Source organism: Dromaius novaehollandiae, chromosome 1 (genome assembly GCF_036370855.1).
Source record: "Dromaius novaehollandiae isolate bDroNov1 chromosome 1, bDroNov1.hap1, whole genome shotgun sequence".
NCBI classification, from domain to species: domain Eukaryota; kingdom Metazoa; phylum Chordata; class Aves; order Casuariiformes; family Dromaiidae; genus Dromaius; species Dromaius novaehollandiae.
The window spans coordinates 138,870,231-138,887,648 of record NC_088098.1 but is presented as its reverse complement, the minus strand read 5'-3'; the positions used below and the strand labels follow the sequence as shown (position 1 = coordinate 138,887,648).

General features: G+C 38.4%; 1 protein-coding gene across 4 annotated transcripts in view; it reads right to left on the bottom strand.

Annotated features, from left to right (window-relative positions):
• Nucleotides 1-17,418, bottom strand: part of ARHGAP6 (Rho GTPase activating protein 6) — a 344,640-nt gene that overhangs the window by 110,598 nt on the left and 216,624 nt on the right. Inside the window, exon 1 of one of the 4 annotated variants that reach the window (XM_026117164.2) lies at nucleotides 12,431-12,448. The exons of the other annotated variants lie outside the window; for them this stretch is intronic. The gene's annotated coding sequence lies outside the window, so the exon portion shown is untranslated. Of the gene's footprint in view, nucleotides 1-12,430; nucleotides 12,449-17,418 lie in introns of those variants that run through there. 4 annotated transcript variants of the gene reach the window in all.

The window sequence follows — 17,418 nt, the reverse complement described above, 5'->3', positions numbered from 1 at the left end:
GCCGGGCTCCCGCAGCCCACACTGAATTCCCACGTACCAGGTGCAGCCCGCCCGGCTCCGGTGGGAGCCCCAGCGCACCAGGGAGGCTGCAGGGCAATCCAGCGCTTGGTGAGTGGGGGGGGTTCCTCATAGCACACTGCACGCACAAGGAGTCTTCCCGGAAGGCTATTCCTCCTAGCTGGAGCCTCATAATGTGACCTCTCCACTGGCCACGAGATAAGACACCCACTGCGTGAAGCCTCGCTCCTCAGGTAAGGAACCTGGTTAAAAAAAGGGGTTGCACTCACCAACATTGGCTGGGGAGAAGCCGTCTGCATGGTTCGTAGAGCACCCCCTTGGCATCTCTGAGAGCCTTCCCAGCCTGTCAGCATTTTCACTGACACCTTGAGTAGCCTCCCTGACCCAAATCCCTCCCTTTTCTGCATGCTAAGGGTTTAGTATCTCTCTTTGATTTTAGGCTCAGCCTTGGAAAGGGCAGCCTGCATGGAGCCAGCTAGGTTACTTCTCTCCCAGTTGATGGTCCAGATGCAGTTATGTTCATGCCTTTGGAGCATGCGAATACTATCTCATTGATTTTGCTTTTTGTCTTTTAAAACCACCTTTTAACCCTTTGAGCTAAGTCTGTGCATTTAAAGAGGCATTAACACAAAACTACAGCGAGGAAACCCAATCACACCTACATGTTTATATAAGTATCTCTCCAGATGAATCACATTAACATGTTAGCTGAGTAAAATCAGTACCAACTAAGCTGAACCTTACTTCCACCTTGTAACAGGCAATGGTGCCCAAAAGCAACCTCATTCACCTGCCTTACAGAAAGTGCTAACATATACTTCAAATCAGTGAAAAAAAGCCATCCTACCATAATTAAGACCTTGACCCCAAACCAACTTCCTTTGCAAAGAAACAGAGTTTTGCCTGCTAAAATTACTGTTTATGGAGAATTTTGCATATGGAGCCTCCTACTGTAACAGCTGAGCACCTGTTTTTATTGCAGAACCATAGGGAAGTGTTCTTCCGAAAATATGGGCAATAATTTGCTCTCCCAAATTTCCCAAATGATAGTTTTATCTGTCTTTAATAATGGTGAACAGGGGATTGTTGCTTTTGACAATAAAATATTAGCATCAATCACATAAACGGAGTTCATTACCTTTGGTTTGTAATTCCATTAGTATGAAGGCAGCAAAAGCTTTGTTTCAGTGCTACTTTGAAAATAGTTCACAGTAACTATATCTAACTATTTCATAGGAATTCACTTTCAAAACAACTGTGAATAATTTCCTACCATATCTGATCTGGAAAAAAGAAAAGAGAATAGTGTTTTTCCTTCATGTTTCCTGAAACAAAATGCATGTATAATATCCATATCCAAAATGCTTTTAACTAGGCTTAGCCTAAGTCACTAAATTAGAAAGAGAATTTAAATTAAAGACCAATCAGCATATCCTTACAGATTTTCATCTCAATCTTCCTCAGTTATTTACTGATGCTAGTGATGACTGATTAGTTTGATGAACTACAAGTAACTTTCCCTTGCTGTCAAATTTTACCAACATTTCTTCAGGTCAGAAGCTCCAGCACATCCAGAGATCCAAAGAAAGTCCAATGTGGCTGGCTAAATGAGACACTAAAATACACCAATCACTCAGTAATCTCAATGTTTAGCTGTTCAGATCATTTACAAATGTGTACTGCATGCCTACAGCTTCCTTCAGTGTTAGTACATTCAAACTGAATGCCCAGGAATCTGAAGCCTCCCATATCAGAGCATAATCCATAGTATTAAAGTAACAGTAGGCTTATCTGAAACATAGGTAAATGCAGCTGAGGAGAGATTTCCTACCTTCAAAGGTATGGGAGGTATGCATACTGGGTATTTAATCACCATCACATTATCTCAACAATTTTTCGCATTTTTCAAAACAGTATAAGCATAAAAATGTTAGGATAAAAAGGAGGTGCCTCTATGTGTGTAAACGTACATGTATATATATGTATATACACACACACATACGCATATAAATATATACATACTCTATGCACCATTTTTTTCTGTCATATATAGTTCTTCTTATCACAAGTAACCTTATCTGTTACCTAGGGAATCAAGTACCTGCCTTTCGCCTACAAACTAAGAATTCAGCAGGGTCGAAAGATTTCCATTTTGTGTGACTTAAAGGGCAGAAGCAATACACATTGAACAAGTACAACAAATTCTGCTAGTTTTCATCTAATAATGCATTGCTATTTGGCAATCTTGTGATGCGGGTTGAAGAATATTTAGGTGCAGTGTAAGGGATGAGAACCGGACTGGAAGGAGTTTAGGCAGAACTGAAAAAAAAGAACTATAGGTAGCTGAATCAATGAATTGGACATGAAAATAAGAAGAGAGACGAGCAGCAGTCGGAACAGCACAAAGGATCAAGAGTACAATGCGTTCTTTAAGACGAGAGAGATGAAAACATATTTGTATTACTATGGGAAAGATGGTTAGCTGTAACTCAGATGCAATCCAGAAGAAGCCTGAAAGACTGACCATAAAAGAGATCTGGAGATGGAGTTGTGTAACCAGAGCAAGTGAGTGAATGAATGAGTTAGAGAAAGAAAAAAGATGAGAAGCCTTAATGGCTAGAAAGATGGTGCAGAAGGAGAAGGTTGTAGGAAAAAAGGAAAAACAGAAGCAAATTATGGGGAGGAGGAAGTTCATCTCACATATTCCAAATGTTCTAAATTTCTCTCGGAATAAACACTGGGCATTAATATGAGAATATTTAAACAGAGCGCTTTCTTCCAACCTTCCCTCTACTAAAAATATATTAGTTGTCTCTGTGTTTTGGGCATCTGAGAAAGCTTTTCACTTCTTCCTCTTCAAAAATCACATGAATCCACAAAATGGCTTACTGAATGGCAACAGGAAGGTAGCTAGTCATCTACAGAGTTTAAAAATGCATAAAATTGGTAGCAAATGTTTACTACTCTCTCAGGCGTGCAAAAAAATGTGCATGCTTCATGCACTGCTTCTCAGCAACTCAAGAGCAGTGAACTTATTCCAGTCAAATACCTCAGTGTCATTAACTTGAAAACCTGATCTTATTTCAGTCACAGTGTAAAATTATCAGGCATGGTAAAGGTGGTAACTTTTTTTTCTATATTTTTGGTAAAACGAAAGACAGGATTCAAACATACAAAACAGGGCCTCTAGCTGTGAATTGTCAACGCTCCAAATATTAGTAAGGACATCTGTAACACAAAACTTACTTCTGAAGACCAAGATCAACATGTTTGGTTCATAAGAAGGGCTTTAGTACTGGTGTAAAGATTGTGTAACCTTAGATTACAATTTCCGTAATTGTTCATATTTAGATTTCATTTTATAAAGATGTTTAATGGTTTAATATATTTTCTTTAATAAAATCAGCAATCTTAACTGTACCTTGAAGTAACCAATTCTGACTTTACAGAGAGAACCCAAGAGGAGGCACAGTGCTACGTAAGTAAGGTGGGACTTTCCATTCTGACTTCCAGTGAGATTTCAGAAACCACACAGTATTAGTCCAACTCCGTTCCTATTTAACTCAGCTGTAAAACACCCACAAACTTCAGTAATAATAAGTCCTTCTGAAACTCACCATTAAATTTAAATATGTGACCTTAAATAAGTTAATGAAAGGTCAGGTTAAACTACATTTTTGTGCCTTACAGCAAGTGTATGTATATTCTGGGATGTGATTTATATTTCTTGCTTCAGCATCATTCCTTGCACATGTTAGTAGCCGGATGGGTATAAAACATTATGACAGTTAAATTCTCTCACTGGACAGCTGTTATTCTAGCCCTTCTATGTATGGACTTCCACAGATCTGGTTCTGCCACACTGCTTGGGCGGTGGGGGGGGTGGTGCTAACAGAACTCTTCCTGTCTCTAGTTTTCATTATCTTTCATTTGCTCTGTAATACATCACCATTACTACACAAAAAATAATTCCACAGTAACCAAAAAGAGCTTATAAAATTTGCATAAAATAATCTTGGTGGGAGGATGGAGACAATCAGAAAAAAAGGAACCTATGAGATACAAAAGGCTTGGCTCGGTAACATCCACAATTAACAAAATTTACTCAAGCAGTGTTAGGAATGCATTTTTCCCTTGTAAAGTATATGTTTTAGAGATGCTTGAGTCCTTGCTTTCCGGTGTGTAAATAGCTTCCTCTTTGCTGTATCCATAAGGATCATGCAGTCTAACAAATGTGACTGAGCTGGGCAAAAGAAGAGCCATTTCTAAACTGAACTCATAAATTACTTATTGTATTAATATACTGGAAAATTGGCAGGAAACAGGGGAAGGTACGTCAGTGACGGTCTTTATACCACTATTTATCCTTGCGATCCATTAAAAAAACGTTAGTTGCCCTAGCAACTGTCAAACCACACTTTGATTCCTCTTCCTCTAAGATACAGAACTTCTCCAAAATACACACATAAAACACAGTCCTCGCCCATTTGAAGGACATAGTTTTGGGTACTTTCACGTTGTTTAAAAAGAAAGACATTATCTAAGAGCTGTCTATGAGCTGACAAACCCTTTGCAGGACTATTGCTCTGCACACGTCAGATGATAGAGACAGTTATCGGAAATGTCCATTTTCTGTTCTTCCTTCTCTGTGTTACAGAGAACTTTATTCCATTCAGTGTCTCACAACACTACATCTCTCAGCATTAAGAAAAATGTCTACACATTTGTCACATGCGGCTCCCTCTCTCATTCTCTCCCAAAAGGGCAACACACGTGCAATGGAAGGTTTTGCTTGGAGAAAACATTATGTCATACACGTTGCAGCATTTCTAGGTTCAAAAAGGCAAAGTCAAAGACACATCCCATATGAAGCACCTAAAGCAACAACCACTCTCCACAACCTTTGTTGCTCAGTGATTCCTATAGGACCCCAGAGCTGCACCTAAGAAGAACAAGTCTACTGTCAACAGGCTGAAATTTTTCTCCAAAAACCTTAAATGTGAGGAAAACAATTGAGGAAACCGTTGGCATAAAGACAGTCCTCGAGAAAACTCCGTCAGAAACAACAGGCTAAATCACACACTACTGACGAAAATCTCACAAGAAGGTGAAACCATATTCCTCCTCTCTGCATAGCATGCCGGTATTACTGATAATAAAAGATCCCTGGGAAGCTCTCACATGTTCAAGGACACTACCCAGGGTTGGACATTTGTATAGTAAGAGAGATCTCTCCCACATTCTTAGCTCTTCTTATGTCTAGCAGCTCCATTCCACTTCTAACCAGAATTTGACACTTAAATATTTTAATGCCTAATGGTCTCTAAAACCGGAAACACTGAACTCAAACAAATCTGTTCTCTTGCCATAGCTAATGGGATGGTTATTTTTATTTGCTGTCAAGCAAAAAAGCAATGTAATATTGCACAGATTGTATTCAAGAATATGTACAAACATACTCTTTTAAATCAATTTCAGATTTGTAAATGTTTACCTTTTCCTACCATATTAGTTTTATCATCTCAATTTTACTGTGAAGCGTGTTATAAAGTGGAGGATTAATCGTTCTACAAAAAATGATTTGGGGTTCTTCCAGAAGGCTCCAAGCTACCCACCATTTCACCTTTTCTCAAATGCCCTAAGTATGACCTTTATTCCTTTCTACCAAGCAACTTTTGTCTCCGACAGGGCAAAAATGAACACAGAAAATGGACAATGCACTTGTTCTGGCTATATTAGCCATGAGCATGGCGGGGGGATGAGAGGTTGGTATGTGTATTCATAAAAAATTAATTGCAAAGTAATACCCACAAGCATTCCCTGGAACCAGTTTTAAAATTTGCTTATGCGAGTGTTTACTGGAAACAGCTGCAAACTGGCCCGGTTATATAGCATAAACAAGGTCATTTGACTCTTCTGACCAGTGACACACAACCACCAGTTTAACTGCGCGTGTTGAAATTCATCTGTTCACCAAGTTGAAAACAGCCATTTGCCATGGTTAGGTTGATACGATTGAAGGAGTCATTATTTGTTCACAGTTCTGCTCATTAACAGCAATGTCTGAAAGTGAATATTGGGGGCTTCATCCTTCTATCAGAATTCCCAACCCAGCTGAAGTTTTTTTGCCGCCCTTAACAGATTGTTGGACTATTCCCACATGCTATTTCTTCTCCTGGTCTCTCTCTTTTGCACCTCGTGCCCGAGCAGACATGCTAAGCAGCTTCATTTCCCTGCATCCGGTCTTCCATTCACACTTCTACTGACACAGTCCCTTTCACCACAGCCCTTATTTCGATGGTGACCCGTAATTTATCCAGAGTCATTCTACCTGCATGACAAGCACTCAGGCTGCATCTGCAGATCTTCTACACTGTGTGAAGAAATGCACAGTAGTCAGCAGTACAAGGCCACTACATCCCATTTTGAATGTCAGACTTGGAACTGAAACAAAGAAATCCAGAGCTAAAAACAAAGCTGCTACAGCTTGCACTAAGGTTCCCAAATTGAAACTGTGAAAGATTTATATCTCCAAAAAGGTGTGACAGATTAGGACCTCATTAACATACAGTGTGCTTTATTATAAAGCAAAGCAAGTAATTCCAATGTGTCAATTCACCGGTTAACATCAGTTATGAATCTTGCCAAGGATCTTCATCCTAAACATGAAAAGAAGACACATGTTGTTTTGAAGCCATACACAAGCACACTTTCTCAGATATAGACGGATCAGGTTAAGAAGTTACTGCCCCCAGACATTCATTACAACTCTATGGCTGGCTAATCACAGTTGAGCTATCCATGACTTTACATGCGTGCTTCATTGTTCGAATGATTTAAGCCACTTCATTGATTTATGTTAAAAGAGAAATGGAAGCATTCCCATTATGCATTAAGGTATTTTTTCTATGAGAGTCATGAAGTATAGGTCATACAGCTGTATGCAGATACTAAACTGCTCCAGCACACTCTGAAAACATATACCTTTCTACAACATAATAATACATGGGCTTGTATCACCTGGATCTCTTCTGCCTTCGTATTCATTTTCTCTCTTCATTTCTCTTTGGCTTTCATCCTGCACATGTTTGGGAGGAGTGACTATCAAAAGAGTGATGCTCACTGACTACTTGCACGCATATTCAAGACTCTTTTCTTCTACAGTTTGGGAACAGTTTACATGCACTGTATGTTCACAGAATACATAGCTATAAATTGCAAACTCTGCGTACTACATACACAGAGGAAGTTTATCATAATTTCCCTAAAAACAAGGATTACGAACAGATGTGTTGTCCTTACTACAGCCATACAAAGAGGGAAGGGTCTTTGTTAGTATTCAGCATGTCCTGCTGATGATTATGGCTCCATCTGAAGAGTGGGATATTGCATACATGAGCATCTGAGTGTTACTTAAGCTGCCTTGCATGACAATTCCTGGAGTGGTTTATACCCCTAGCTGATGTCTAGAAAGCTCTAGACATCAGCTCCAGTTGCATTCTAAAAAGGACTCACAGCTGGTGTTACAGGCACTTTAACAACAAAACTGTTCATATTACACAACCTGATAAAATATAGCATCTTAAATATGATAGCCAGCTGACAGGGCCAGACGTTGAATGAAAGGCTTCTTAATAGTCCCGTGACACTTCCTCTGTTGTCAACAGCTTGATGTTCCATGGTACACTGAATTGTATCACCAATTTTTGCTGGTCCAGAATTATTGGCTGCGGTAAGCTTACTTCACCATTGACATCACTCATTTAATCTGAACTCATGTTTTGTTTCAGAGCAATGATAGTATGCGTAGCTCTGCTTCATCAAATATTACAATATTGTATTAAAACTTACTGTAAAGGAACATGTGTTCAGGCCAAGTTGTATTCACATATAAACAAGGTGACTTTTTAAAAACAGAAATTATAAAAAGAGGAAAAGGAGCCATCTAATTTAGTTACAGAGACAGCTCTTAAAATACCTCTCTCTGATGTTTTTCATAACTTCAGACTTTTACTTTGTGAGACATAACGTCAGTTTGCCTGTTAAAATATAAAATTAACCTGTTATTTAGAAAAAGCAGATACTGGACAACATTTTGTTCTTCATTCTGCTATAATTACAAAACAAATGCATCTCTTATCCCTACTCATCCCGCTCTTGGAGTCAGCCTGGGGTCAATTACTAGCAACTCGGCTTACTTGGAAGTTAAAAAGCAGGGACTACAGGAGAGAGAAAGAAGTTGATACTCATTTCCTTAGACAGGAAGCTTGAGCACATATGGCCTGATAGAAGGCGAGAAAAAAAAAGTCAACCGTCTGACTCTAGTAGATGGGCTACTTCTGGATATGTGTTAGGATATAGCAAGTTTCTCTTCTTGAAAGAAAGTCTTAGGGGTCATATGCTGTAGCACAAGCCTTTAGGTTATTTTTTCTGATATTTTTTAAAAACTCTAAACACTAAGCTTTACAGCATTAAAGAGGAGTTAACAGCCTCAGGATAAAGAATGGAAATTTAACAAAGTCTAAATCAGAAGAGATTTTCCTGCATGACCACCTGCTATTGTACCAAAAAAGCAAAGAAAGTCAATTTCTTGAGATAGAAGGAAAATTTTTCTTTTGTTTTTTGGATTTTCATTCTCTGCATTTTTATGAAGAGCTGCTGCTCCTTAAAGGTGATGCATTGCAATTGCACAAAGAGCTGTTCCTCCATCTCCTTCAGAGGCAGATCATAAAAAATATCCCTCACCAGCTTGAAATGTTGAAAGTTACATTGAAAATGACTATAGTAAGAATATAATTTCAACTCAGAGGCAGTAATTTTGTAGTTATAAGCATAATAGAATGTATATGAAATCTGACAGACACCCAGTTGCTAAGTACCATTAGAATTTAGAAGTTTGTATCAGGAACTTCCAGTATAAAACAAAAAAAAAGTACTTTAACAAAGTTCAGTATATTCACATTTGAATAGTAAAGTCAAAACTGTTATGATGGTAACCATGATATGACTGCAAGATCTTCAATATTTATTGAATTCAAGTATAATAATTGAGTATTGAAGTAAGTCAAATCTTTCTCTTAAAAACAATGATTACATTGCCAAACTATGCTCAGAATGCATCTATAATTTCAGTTTCCAAAATATCTGCCTTAATCAACAGAGAATTTCCCCAGAAAAAATTAATTTTGTACTGTTGGAAGAAAGAAGACTATAGCTTCAGTTAAACCATGACATCTAGATAGATAGATTGATCTAGATAGATCTGCCCCTCTTTGTAACTGCGCAGAGAGCAGGGAAACTCTAGCTACAACAGCTTGGATCTGACCTGCCAAGCCGCTCGTTTGGGTTACTAGCCATTTTTTTTGCCACTCTTTTTTCTTATGGCTTCACAGTTCCCTTCCCAATAATGTGATGGGAAGCATAGCTGTTACATGACCAAGTCCCAGGCCCCCTTCTCATCAAGTGCCCATATGGCCAGGTAAGCACATTGGTGCGCACAAGTACTGGGTGTTTTATGACCCAGTACCAGTTTATGACCCAGACTGCCTGAGCATCCCATCCTGTAGCTGGGCATGTCCCCATTCCACAACTAAACTGCTGGTGTCCTCCAGTGGACATCTATCCATGGAGAAATGCCTTCATTTTATTACTGCGACAGAAACACTACTGGTCATACAAGAGAAGACTCTGCAAGAGCCTTGGAAAAGACAGAAGATTGGGCACAACTGAGTTAAAGAACCTGAATCTGGACAGCAGGTTGGGAGAGGAAGAGATAGGGGTGGGCTTCCTTACAGACATTTCTGAAATATGTTTGGCCCACAATGTATTCCACTAAAAGGAAACTATAACCAAAAAAGGGAAAAAAATCCTTCACCATCTTTTACAGAACTTAGGTATCAGAAGAAGCATTTCTAAAAATGTTTTGAAACACAATTAAAAGAATTTTTCGGTCACAAAGTAAACTCTCTCTGATGTATCTGAAATCCAAACACAAGAGTGTGAAAAACCTATAAATGAAATTAACCGTGCATAAAGGACAGTTGTGTAGTGATTTTCCTTGCCTAAAACAGGAGACGCGCAAGAAGTAAACTAGCAGTGCAAATAGTATACTGTCTTTGCTTTTAGTATTTTATATTTGAGAAAAATGATGATAGGATTCATCTCATCTAACCTGGTCTCGAACAGTCAGAGGACTATAGTCTAAGCTACCATCCTGTAGAGATTCCTACCTTTCTAAAAAGGAAGCATAAGTAATTAAATTACCTGCTTAGGTGGCTGAAGTTATTTAAACCAAATGCTGTCCTGCTAACAATGTCTCTTTAAAAGTTTGGGGAAATGCCTTCTAAATAGAGCAGGAACTTGTCACCCTATAAGGCACAAACAAATGCCTTGAAAGAATTGCTAAGAAATAACAGGCCAAAATCTGCCATCAGTCAAATAAAACATAAAACTAGCATAATTTGACTGAAAATGGAGTAAGTTCTTATTTACATTCTGCAAATCCAAAACAGTCATTTTCCAGGCCTGTGAGGATTTAAGAATATATTTAACTTTAGTCACGCAAAATGCTTACAGTGGAGTCACAATCAAAGCTCAGATTGTTCCCCAAATAAAACATAAGCACAGTCCTACAGAGCAAGCCGTTGTATCACTGAAACAGCTGCATGCGTAGTGTCTACCCCTCTTTGTTGATTGCCCCTAATTGCTAACATTGATAATAAAAATGTTACTCCTAACATTGATAAGAAAAATGTCACTCAGTAATTACCACTTTCACCAGCTTACCTGAGTGCAGAATTTGAGCAATGCAGAAAATATCCAGGTGGGCAACATGGGAAACTAGAAGTTAATGACTGACAAGCAGCCTTGAGATATTCAAGTATCATTTGGGCTTGTTAAACATGAAAGGAGAAAGAAAGGTGAAAAAGTACCATCATTACGCTGTCGAATAATGAATATCAAGCTGTGATGTCATGAGGTACTCCTACTCGTATATACACACAGAAATATAACACACTCAGGGCTTCATCCTGATAAGAAGTCTCACACAGTTCACAGAGGAAATGACTTCATCAAATGCTGTTCCTAACCATGAGGTCCTAAACTCACTGTGAAACTGTATTTGACACACAATAATTTTTGTCTTTTCTTAACAATAAACCTCAAAAGGAATACACTGTAAATGAAATTCAATGAAAACTTAGTAGCTAGATGTATATTGCTCTATCTTGCCAACATACACACACACACAGATAAACATTAGTGAAATAGCTTCTTGTGAGAAATGAGCAACAAACGTATTTCCAGAAATAACATCTTTTTTTTAAAAAAAAAGCAATACTGCTATTTTAGTTGCTTGTCTGCAATTGAGTCACTCTAAATTGGCATTGGCTTAACTCACGGTTAACATGACCATTACAAAATTAGTTCCTTGTTAAACTGTGGATACATATGTATACACATACATACCTACATGCTTATGTATGGCATGTTATACAAAAATACATCTGTGAATGTTTAAGGAATAATATGTTCTGCCTGCCATTCCCTGTTCCCCTCTGGAGTCTCAGTTGCTGTTGGCATCTACTGCTTTCCCATGTTTCAATCATTATTAAAGTTATAGTTACTATTTGCATTACTGTCATGGTCATTCTAAGTGGAGTGTACAAATTCATAAAAATAACAATAATAAATAATACGAACAGCCTCTGCCCCAAGGAATAAATTTTTTCACAAGTGGATGGAGATGGACATGAGTTTCTATGCACAACACAGTAATCTTACAAAGCCATGAAGCAGGCGAGTTCAGAGTCACATTAGCCTGACATTACATTTGAGCTAAACTGCCTGTCTAAACATGACCAATTCTTCCAGGCACAGATATCAGCAGGGACAGCGCAGGAAAGTCTGCTCTGTCTATAAACATAGTGTCAAAGTAAGAATATACAGTAAGTATAAGAAAAGAAACAACAGCTGGACACAGCCGGACAGATGGGAGAGTATGGGAGAAGAGAGAGATACTGGTCAGTATGACAGGCAATGCTGTGGGGAAAAGAAAGAAAGTGTGTTTTATTTAGCATATGCCCACCCATCCCCACCTACCACTGCTTCTCCGTTCTGCTCAAAACTGGATGGCTATTGTTATTTTAGTTAGATTTTCAATGCTAGCACAAAATCAATTCCAAGAGGTTTTTGAGCACCCAGAAAGCAGTGATCTTCAGTGACTTCTGATTCCAGTTAGCTTGACAAAGTAACCCCATTTAATGAAAGGCTGGGATGGTCTGAGATTATAAAAAGGGTGACATTTGTGAGAAGTGGTATCTCTTTTACTAGATCAGATTGTCTAAAATGCTATTACCTGTCATAACCAACCTTTCACAGTAGCTGAAGGATCAAACACATCTATACTTACAACAAATCGAGAGCACTCCTAAATCCTTTTCTGGAGAGACAAAATAGAGAAACAAAGTCAACAGGAAGGAGAAGCATCTTCCAAAGAAAGAAGCAGCAACAAGATTTTCAGTGGCAGCAGGAGGAGCAATGGCAATAGCAGAAAGTGGCCAACACGGGAAATGTGAGAACCGCAGCAGCTGCCGCATCCTTTTGGCAACATTTCAGAGCCGGTGCAGAGGCACGCTCCATGCACTGAACACCTTTCGAGCGAGCTCCCTGTTGAAACAGGTGCCTCTAATGTGAAGCGTCTCGCCTAAAAGGCCAGGAAGACAACAGAGCAAACAAACGTAACCATATGAGAAATAACCAATCAGCATATTATCCCTATTAGAAAATGCAACCTTTAATTCACTCAGCAGTATATTGGCATTGTGTCTTTGTGTCCATTTGTAAACTTACTTTAAGCTAAATTTGGAAGGGGGGCAATTTTACCTGAATACAAAATGTCAGCTAAAAAATAAACTTTGGTAGTGGGCCTTCTGGACTGATTATACTACATGCAAGTCATTTTATAAATACACAGATTTTGAGGAAATGTGAGATTTAACAGTTCCATAAACATGCTTTATAAAACATTTATGTGAACTCAGCATGTGAACAAATTCACAAATAAACTTGTTCGCTTCATTTTTCCTGATGACCAATAGCCAGAAAAAGAAGGGATTCTTTTTAAAAGAATTGTCTAGACAGCTCAAAAATAGCCTCTGTGCCCTTGCCAGGTGCAACGGAAACTGGAAAAGTAGGAACTGTGGTACTTACTAAAAACAGGGTGTTGTTTTGACTATATTTCTCATCCAACCTCAGCCTCCTGGATTTCATCATGGAGATTCGTTCCCACACAGTTCCCAAGGAAGACCAGCTCATCCCGTGCCCAATCAAGATGTAGCATTAGCTGTTTTCCAGGTGGCTTCCATCCAGTGCAAAATCCTCAATATTAGGAGTATTTGTGACACAAAGTAACAGGAGGTTTCAGAACCTAAGGAGATGTCTTCAGGGCTTTAGCTCATCCTTTTCCCCCAACCAAACCCATAAAAAATTCTTTTTGCTTGTTTGATTATGACCCATGCTTGATCTAGGCAAAAAGTAAAAAATAACAAGGGAAAGGGTGCTCCCTCCTTTCTCTGAAAAGCAAAGGCTCCCTGCCTTCACTTTTCAAAGAGGAGATGTTTATTCTTTCAAGTCAGTGTGCATGTTCTGTGCACTTAGAATGACATTCCCTCAGTGGAGACATGTGGAGTTAAATAACATCAATTTATGTTAAATATTCTTAAAATAGATGGAAAGAGAAACACATAGAGTGCTGTTTTTAGACATCCTAGATAATGCTTTTACATAGTCTGGTTTTGCATTTTTGTTTTTTCAGTGAGTGGGAGATGTATTATCTCATGTTTTAATGGATGTGGTCATTTTCTCTCTGTGGCCAAGTTTACAGACTTTTGCAGGTTCTGTTCCCACATTTGGGGACTCTAAATTTCCTTTAAGATCCTTGGGTCAGCAAGAATCTGTAAAACTCCATTCTGTCAGGGAGCCTTCACAAACCTGAAGTAACCGAAACTAGACAGAGTTCAGGGACAGCGCGGGCTGCTAAAGGAAGCTTTCCAAAGCAATTATCTGGGACGTTAAAGACTGTAGCTTGCTAAGCAGAAACCGCTAACACTGCTTACACACACTGTATCATATAATAAAATCATAAAATAAAAATATATCCTTTGATGGCTGTTATGCAACCCTCAGACCACATCACACGTATATGCACTTCTCTTAACACACTCAACATTTCCAAACTTCCTACTGAAGTCTCTAAAAACTAGCTCCTCGTTGCTCTTGCTAGTAGCTATAAGTACACTACTAGAAAATCACTACTGTGGAGAGACAAAAGGTGAATTGCCTTCCATCTTTTTTTCGCAAAGTTTTAAGTTATGATACTGTAGACATGAAGACAGATACACAAGCCAAAACTGCTAATGACTCGCCAACTGGCCAAAGTCCAAACCACTTTAACCTGGATCTACTAGATGTTTCTCATGTCCTATCGAGCATCCTCTTCATCTGCCACTCTACCTCCCTCCCAGTCTTCCCCCATGGTGCAGATTTGGCAAGCAGCCAAACGATGAACAAAAGACACCATACAGAAGACCAAAACAGATTACGCTTGAAAGCACCAGTGTAACTAGATATAGAGAAAGTTAGTCTAAATTTAACAGGGCAGTGTATGTTTTTTTGTTTTTGTTTTTAAATTCATGTTACAAATCAGCTCTAAATTATTCCCCATCATCCACCACAACAGGCACTATCAGTCTCTGCCCTTAATTTCCAACAGTAAACATTCACGCCTGTAAACTGAAAAGGTTTACAAATGGGAAATGCAATGGTGGATGGAGTCACAATCTAATGATAAAAACTAGAATTAAAGGCATGGCAATTTTAAGTAAAACAATGACAGCAACTACATAAAGACTGTAAGAAATACCATACAGTGCACATGAATCAAGGGATATTTCCTGAAACTCTATGAACTGTCAAAGTTTCTCACAATTTACACTCTCCAAAGAGCTACTGTCAATGGTTACTATAAGGCATTACCCATACAAAATAGAAAGATGAATTAAATGCTGCCACTCACAGTGAATCATAGTTTTTTTTTCTTAGAAGTGCATACGCTGCTGAACTGTTGACACATTTTGCAAAGCTGCTCGGAAGGACAGAGAACAGTACACTTACTGAATCTTCCTCTTCCTATTACCCCCTCTGTAAGAGAGTAAGGAAATAGAGTGGCTACAGCTGTAAATATATTTTTTAATTCAAAGGCCAATGTTTTACTACATGTGATGAAATTCAAGCAAGAAACAAAAGAAAAAGAAAGAAGTGACAGAAAATTATTTTACTGGAAAAAGCGTTCTTGTTCCTCAGAAGAATATATATATTTATTTGAAAATTACAGCCACCAGAGTTTCGCTCTAACAAGCATAAAAAGCTATCTTAATGCAAGAATTATGCTTTAGAAAAAAGAAGCAAACGCATGTTTATGTTGGCCTAAAACATCTATCTGGCAATGACTGACTAGCCAATTATTTTCTACACCAGCAACAAACTACACACTGAACTTTGTTTTTAAATTGCAAATCACCTCAAGCATAGACTGAATCCTAATTTTGATCTGAAGTATTTCACCACTGAATTTATTCAAATTGTTAGGTCATATAAGGAAATTCAGTGCAACAGAACTTTCAAAAATAACATTATAGAACTTTAAAAATAAACTGAGGTAATAAAACAGAATAATGCTGAAGGGATGAAAGAAAATCTTTCCAAGTCAATAAAATCTGACACCAGACTTGCAACCTATCCCATAATTATTAAACTTCCTTGAAAATCTGGTATTCATCATCCAAATCTTAGGCCACAGAGAGATATTCTATATTAAATTAAACATTCTAGTATCATACTGAAAAATGAAAGAGTTTATTTTTATGAAAAGAGAAAAATTCTTTTGACCCAGCAATCTTCACCCAAGATCCCGACCAGCTATTTATTCTGCCAAGCATGTAATCTAAGCAACTCCAAAATTACAACTGCTCTTCCGCTCCTAATTACCAGGCAACTGGATTTTGGCACCTAGTACCTCTAGGACCATAACAGACAATCTTTTCTGTTTCAGAGAGCAAAATTCCAGTATCAGGATTGCTGCTATTATTGCTTAAAGATAAGAAAACATTATTTGCAACCATGCTCAATTCCATTGTTTACTGTCAGGTGCTGGCCTGTAAATCAGACGTCTTTGGCAATTCAGCAGGTTTCCTTTTAGCCTTTAAAGCAAAAAGCAGAGTAGGCATCAAAGTGCTTCTGTTCCTGTAGTAGTGATACTGAGAACGAAGACGAATATTGATCATATTCGTGGTTCCCTGCATTATTACGTCTTCATGTCAGCACTTCATTTAAGCTTTTCTATTTTTTATTCAGACGATCTGAGAGTTTCCTGAAGCACTACCCACTAAAATGCACAAATCTGCTTCCCTGGATGCAGCACTCAGCTGGAAAAGAACAAGAGTCATAAAAGTAAAAAATACACTGGGGAGTAAGAAAAAGAGAAGTCCTTCGTGTTTGCATTTAGAGTCTATGAAGCACTTAGTTATACCCAAGATCACTGAAGCGTAAAAAGTCTATGTGGGCAGACAGAAAAGGAGCCAGTCTTGACAGCCTGGTTTTCCCTTTTCTTTCATTCTGCTATCTTTGTTTCTTCTTTGTCCTTTCTTCCTATCCTCCATACCCGCAATCCATACTCTACTTTCTACATCCTCTTACAGAATCACTGAGCATTTGCCTGCCTGTCCCAATAACGCCTTATCCTGCAGATACGAGGACATACATTATCCAAAAGCCTAGAAATTTCCAGAAAAACTTTGCCAACAGCCCGTCATCACTTTCTGAGATGGATGTGCTAATCAGAACATTAGTACATTTCTGCAACTTCATTAAACCTTTAATACACCCTCTCAAGGGCTCCTTGAGATTTTATGATTTAATGAAAAAATCCTTCTGCTTCTTCCAACAAGAGCTTTAACTTTACTATTGCCTTCAGGTAAGGTTTCCCATGGCCATGGGCATAACATTTCCTCACATTGTTATAGATGCTCTAACAACGATAGCACAGCATGTGTCCTGGAAATATATAGAAATTCACAGATGATATTATTGAGATTATGTCTTTTTTGCAATTGTTTGGAGATTATTCAAATTAAGACCTAATGCTTTGTTTACAGTTAGTGCCCACCTGGGACTACATTTACAGTAGCAGAGTTGCATATAAGGAAATGAATCACAGTTCTATAGAGTCCCAGCTTCTGTATGATTGACACTTGTCCTTTCGCAATGAACTTGGGCTTTTTTCTTCAAACTCTTGTGTTTTCGAGCCCAGTCCATGATCACAAAGAAATCTCGGTTTCACAT